The 7,041-nt window shown below is 45.0% G+C and overlaps 1 non-coding gene across 1 annotated transcript; it reads right to left on the reverse strand.

Moving 5' to 3' along the window:
• Positions 1-503: 503 nt before the first annotated feature.
• trnaq-uug (transfer RNA glutamine (anticodon UUG)) lies at positions 504-575 on the reverse strand. The gene has a single exon. It is a non-coding gene; the product is annotated as a tRNA-Gln (tRNA).
• Positions 576-7,041: the final 6,466 nt, after the last annotated feature.

Genomic DNA, 7,041 nt, shown 5'->3' on the forward strand with positions numbered 1-7,041 from the left:
GTCATATAACTAGCAAATAAACAATTTTCTTTTTAATGTTTTTAAAACTGTTTTTTTTCCTGGTTAATCTATTGGCTAACAATCGGTTCATTGAAACCACGATGGATATGGATTTAGATAGGCTCATTATTTTAGTTCTTACAAAATACCCGACAACCAATAGCTCATAGACTTAAGCCTCACTATTTCCAAATGTAGAATTTTGCTATGTATTTAAAGAGAACTAGCGACACTGTGCGGTAAAATATATATATATTTTTTGCTTTACTGTGTATACAACTGCCAAGTAAAGCCTTACCTATACGTGGCTATAGACAAGGATCGTTTAAGATCGGTGGGAGTGTACATGCGCCATTGACCGTGTGTAGATTGTCAAACGTTGCGAAAGTATTTCGTACAATTTAAACGAGGGTATATATAATATATCAAGTTGGAAACGCTATTTGACAGTGCTCCAGACGACGCCTAACAGAATCGTTTAAAGTTGTCATTTACTAATATGAAGGTTCTACCGAGATTTGAACTCGGATCGCTGGATTCAAAGTCCAGAGTGCTAACCATTACACCATAGAACCAGCTGGGTGAATTGGTAAACTGTCCGTACTAATACGCATTTTCAATTTCTGCTCTGGACTATAGTGTATTTTTTGACACTTAACTAGCATAATACACTGTGTCAACAAAAAGAACCACCATACAGCTTGTTTATAGGCCTGTATGTCCTCACACTTTTGACTGAAAACCTGACAGCAGTGCTTGGGGAAACCACAGGATGGCAGTAGCGTGCAACAGTATACCAATCTGCTCCACTGTCAAAGAAGAGGGGCAATCGTCGTCTCTAGGGCAGACAGCAGAGGATGTGAAAGGACGCTTGTAGAACGTGGGAGGAGATCCAGGGGATCTTACTGGGTCCACTGAGAAGATATAACCTCCTCCACAGGTGAAGCTAACAACAGTATGTAAACCAAACAATGCAGGTAGTGGAATGTGTAGTGGTTTGATATCGAGCTCTATACATAAAGCTCAATATATGTATAGGTAGCTCGATTTATGTTGGGCAAATATATATAATGTATATATATAATATATTGAGCTCTCTATCTATGTAGAGCTCAATATACATTTAGCACTATATATATATATATATATATATATATATATATATATATATATATACATATATACATATATATATATATATGTATAATGTGTGTGTGTGTGTGGGGGTTGGTGCATGCCAGCATGGTGTGCGAGTGTGCGTTAGTGTGTCTGTGTGCCTGTAGGATGTGTGTGTGTGTGTGTGTGTGTGTATGTGTGCCCGTATAGTGTGTGTGTGTGAGTGTGTGTGTGTGTGTGTGTCGGTGCATGCCAGCGTGTGTGTGTGTGTGTGTGTGTGTGCCTGTGTAGTGTGTGAGTGTGTGTGTGCTGTATAGCGTGTGTGTGTGTGTGTGTGCTTGTATAGCGTGTGTGTGTGTGTGTGTGTGTGTGTTTGTGTGTGAATGTATGTGCCTGAATGGTTTTGGGTGAGTGCGAGTGTGTGGTGTGTGTGTGTGTGTGTGTGTGTGTGTGTGTGTGTGTGTGTGCATGTGAGCATAGCTGCTGCTGATGTGGGTCATTACCCCCTCTCTCCCCCCAGGGGCCATGCAGCAGGAGTGAAGTGCAGGAGGGGCCTGAGAGGGGGAGGGGGGCCGGCTCAGTGTGGAGGGGGGGATGGGAAGAGGGGGAGGGAGGGGATGGAGGAGGGGGGGAGGGGAGGTGAAGAGGAGGGGGGAGGGTTCCCAGGAGACTGAAGACCAATAAATCACCGTGCCGTCTCTGCCGTGACACCGGGCTTGTCTGATGAGGGGTGGGGGGGGGGGGGGGGAGGGGTGAAGGAGGGGGAGGAGGGAGGGGGGGGGTAAGGGAGGTGGAATGAAGGGGGGTGGGGGGGACTGAGGGGGGAGGATGGGAGGAGAGTGCAACATGACAACCACTGAGGCCTTGTCTCCCTGTCACTCAGGCCCACACTGATCAGCCAACGTTCCCCATCCCTATTCAGTGTGTGTGTGTGTGTGTGTGTGTGTGTGTGGTAGTTGGGGGGGGGGGGGGGGGGGGGGGGTGTAAAGTATTTAGTGGTAACCTAAAAACCTCACTTCACAAGCCTCCTCGTGTTCCTGGGTGATACCATTTAGTAACCAAGGATTCTCTTTGTGCTTTGTAGTTTGCAGTCACATCAGATCACCACAGTCCTATCAGGACATCCAACAGATTATGCATTAACACACAGACCTTCTGATCACATGGAATGTGGTGCGGCTAAATGTGGGCTCTAAGCATGTACAGTTTGGTGTTGTGTGTGTGGTGATCTGATGCGAGGGGTCTGGAACCAACGAAGTGAGACAATTAATCAAAATATTCTATTCTTAGTGTGCTAAAAAAAAAAGGGAGAAGGATCATAGTTAAGGTATTTGAGATGACTCACAGCCACTGTAAAGGAATCCAGAGTTTGGTGTGTTTGTGTGTGTCTATGTGTGTGTGGGTGCAGATGGGCTATGGCGTTCACGTATAGTACTGATGTGTGTCTGGTGTTAGGACTTCTTTACAGACCCCTTTGTAATTTGGCAGAAGACAACGTGTCCTCTCCCTACGTGGGTCCACTTTGATGTCTCAACATGTCAGGGGTTTGAAAGACACGCAAACACACATAAGGACCCACACATAAAATCACATACACACAGGCCCCAGTTTCGAGAGTAAACAGACACACGAGTGACACTTGACATGAATTAATGTATGCACACCGACAGAACAGACCCACAAACACACATACTCACACACGTACACACACACACACACACACACACACACACACACACACACACACACACACATACACATACACATACACACACACACATACACATACACACACACACACGCACGCACAGTAGCAGATATACACAAAGCAAAATTTGCACACAAAGACACATGCACACACCCACACACAAACACACAGACACACATATTTTCACAAATACACACATCTGACCACACACATCGGACCATCTCCTGTGTGCAGGGCAAACTGCAAAGCACTGCATTCTTCGTGCATTTTTTTTTCCTAATAAACGTGATCCCAGATTCCAGCAGTGAGAACAGTTCTCTGCATTAAATTCATGGGGAAAATGGCAATAAAAACTCTCTCTCACTCCCTCCCTCTCACCCACATCCCCTCCCCCCTCTCTCTCTTTCTTGTTCTCTTTTGCTTCGTCCTCTCTCGCTCTTTGCGTTGTTGCCTCCTCGTGTCTCCCCCTCTTTTATTCCCTCCCTTTCACTTGTGCTGCTGAGCACATAGCTAAACACGCATGCACACACACAAACACACCACACATGCACACACACAAACGCACACACATGCACACACATACATGCACGTCACCACACACACACCACACACACACACGGGTGAACACATATATGCCTAAGCCACACGCATACACGCAATCTTTTTTTCTTTCATCAGTCATGCACTCTCTCTCTCCCATTCTCTCACTCCTTCTCTCACTCTATCACTCCCCCTGACTCGTCTTTCTCAGCATCTCCCCTGCTGTCTTTCATTCTTTATATTCCTCCACGTCCTCCCCCACTCCCTTCCTTAACCCCCTCTCTCTCTCTCTCTCTCTCTCTCTCTCTCTCTCTCTCTCTTCTCTCTCTCTCTCTCTCTCTCTCTCTCTCTCTCTCTCTCTCTCCCTCTCTCTCTAACACACACCACAAACACATACACACACACACGCGTTGCACACACACCTATATTTTCCAACTCCACCCCTGGCAGGTTGTGATTTTCACTGTCAGAAATTGCTTTTTCAATATCTCTCTTTCTCTCTCTCTCTGCCCTCCCCCCCCTCCCTCTAATTGTGAGCCCTGCTAAAGGGGTTGTACCACCAGAATACCAATTTTTACACCAATTCGCTCCTCTTCCACAGAATGTTTTTTACTCTGGGTAACAAACAATGCACTATACCTCATATTTGCAGGTAGGGCTATTATGACTCTGACGTCAGCCACCATTACATTATCACTGTTCGTATTCACATTGTGATTATTTTTGCATATTGTTTTGGCCTGAAGCACTTTATAATGCTCTCAAGTGTTTCTCAAGGCTATTTATCGGTGATACTTAGGTTGTTTTAGAACTCTGCAAAATCAATATTTATTTGCATATTGAGTATGATCTAATGCAGGGGTGGTAAATATCCATATTTTTTTAAACGCACTGACGGTTTGTGGGAAGAAAAGGAAAACCGCCGAATTTTCATTTAGCTACCACTATACTCCTTGTACTCAGTCACTAGCAGTACCCCTACAGGGTTAACTCTTTCACAGGGCAGCTTTGGTGCCTTTGATTGACGTGCAGCGTAAGGCGCTGCCGACTCACCACCAATCAGCAAACGGTCAGTGCACCCCCACGTGGGTATTCTCAGTGCTCATTGGTTATTTTTACCAGTGTTTACCGCCGAAGCCGAGCCCCACGTGGAGAATTCATTCAATCATTAAACAATTCCACTGCGCCCTATTTGCATTGAGATTTTTCTACTGTTTGCGAAATTTGAATTTTATAAATATATCGGGGAAACAAATATAGTTTTTTTCAATTACATAAGAACAATCAGAGCTAGACTAGAATACTAAATAGGAAGAGAACCCAACAAAGGATTTTTTTCACAAATATCATGAGGCTATTTGAAGAGTGGTATGTGTTAATGTGGGATGCCCTACATTATGCGAAATGTTTGCAGAACAATGCTGAATTGGTATCACGTTGTACATGGTGGTCTACGTTCCGTGGCTAAAATGGTTGTCCTCTAATTCGGACTTAATAAACGAGGAGGCTACCAAACATAAGGCTACTTTAGGTTATCTCCCCAAAGTTAACTCAGATGTCCCATTGAAATTCTGGCGAGGATCCGAGAGAGGGGGTTTGGTGGGTGGTGGTGGTGGTGGGGGGTGAGAGAAGCGAGGGATTGGGAGTGTTGTGTGTGTGAAAAGAGTGTAGGGCAACGAGCGAAACAAAAGAGGCTGCGGCTGCATCGATGTGATGGTGGTGGTGTGTCCGTCTCGGAAGCCACAAGCAAACACACACTTATCTGACCCGTATTCTGAATGGTTGGAAAGGCTTGGCGGAAGGGGAACGAGTAGCTTGATGATCGGCGATTAAAACAAGAATAAAAAACAGTCGAAGAGCGAAGTTGCGAGGACTTAGACCGGCGGGCGCATCTCTTCCACTAACGTCGAGAGCAGTGCAGTGTGGGTTGGATGAGACAGCCCAGAACAAAGGGAGTCTTGAGCAAGGAATGAGCAAGCTGAGACTAGCTTTGCCATTACCGCTTTTGAAATCGGGCCAATGCCTCTCTGAAACACCAACGTAGTAGACGGTCTACTCCATTTTAAACGAGCCTTTCGCTCAAAAGGCAGAAAGAAGATAAGACACGAATAACCCGAACGCAAGTCGGCGGCCACAATGTTTCCTAAAAACCGTCCACCGGTAAGTAGGCTACTTTCGCTACTATGCAACACCGGCAGCGTTTCCATTTCGTCTACTTCCTTGTTTCGCGATGCTATGTTTTTATTTTTTTTACGAACTCGGATCCCGGGTGAATGCACGATGCATGTTTAACACGAGTTAGCCGTTTCTTGAAGCAAGAAACGAAACTCAGATTAAATAGGTTAAAACGAGCCCAAGTTAGTTCAAACCGGGATTGTTACATATCGTCTTTGTCATCCTTGCTATTTAGTTCCGGGATTTCCTTCGGAGATTGTGATAGCATACTCCAGACTTGAAGCTTGGAAGTACATTTGATATGTTGTTTTTAAATCGTGATGCCCATGTAATCATTGTATTTCAGTAGACGGATGGTTACGTGTTACCCATGTCCATCAGTTTGAATGTAGGTATCCCCCATGAGTCCCTCCATAGACCACATCCACTTGCAATCAGTTGGACCTATATTCTCCTTGTGGGCAAAGCCAACGTCCTTGGTGCCTAATATCGTCCGGGTAGAATAAGGAGTCTTGTATTTGGTATATAGATAGTTGACCCAGATGATGAAGTGGCTCTTTATGTTTGCCCTCCTGACACAGGGCGAAGGAGTGAGTGAGTCAGCTTGGCTTGTTGACACATTCTCTCAGTAATCTCCATTTGTAATAGGGACTATTCACTGTCTCCTTGTAATTATCCTTTCTTTTCATAACGATACAATAGATAATGCCATATGCTTTGTTGTAATATAATTGTGGGTTTTGTTTCTACAACTTTAGAAATCCTCTTTGGGTGGCTGATCTTTGGATGTGCATAAGGAATGCAAACTAGAAACCAGCATGCTCTTATACTCCTATTTCTGCATGTGTAATGGGTGGACATTTTGTGGTGCATCATGGCTTTAATTTGTGAAGATGACTTGGGTGGAGAGCGTTTGAGATGATGGAAAAACATAAACACTCGTCCTCTAGCTTTGTGAAGTATCAATTAGGACCTGCTCATTTGCTTAACCCCATCCACAGCCATCCATCCCCCTCCATGCCACCCGGCACCCCACCCAAGAGAGTGCTTCCTCAACCCCACTCCATGCATCGGTTAGGGGGCATTAATCTTGCTGTTGCGTGTGACTTTACACTTGCATTTGCTAAGGGACCAATTGAAAAATAACTTCAGTTAATAGATGGGCCTATTTAGTTACCTACATATTTCCAGAATGAAATTATTATAACGTTTGAATTTGGGGTTTGGCTTACGACCAACAGGGAAATGTTTACACTGTCATTCTGTGTAACAGTTATTCCTATTTTCCTCTATACCTCTTCTGGCAGAACTGACGATGTGATGTATGCTACGCGCCGCGCCGCGCCACGCGCATGTGTTTCACGTGTCGCCAGCTGTGTATATCATGTAGCTTACTGCAGGAAACCAGACAGGCAGTCAGGGAGAGGCCGGGCCGTGGCACTTCTGTGGGTTTTTTCAGTGTTAAAAAACCTGATCCCTCTCATCCCAGCCGCTGTGTTTCT

This window comes from Gadus macrocephalus, chromosome 12, assembly GCF_031168955.1.
Source record: "Gadus macrocephalus chromosome 12, ASM3116895v1".
NCBI lineage: Eukaryota > Metazoa > Chordata > Actinopteri > Gadiformes > Gadidae > Gadus > Gadus macrocephalus.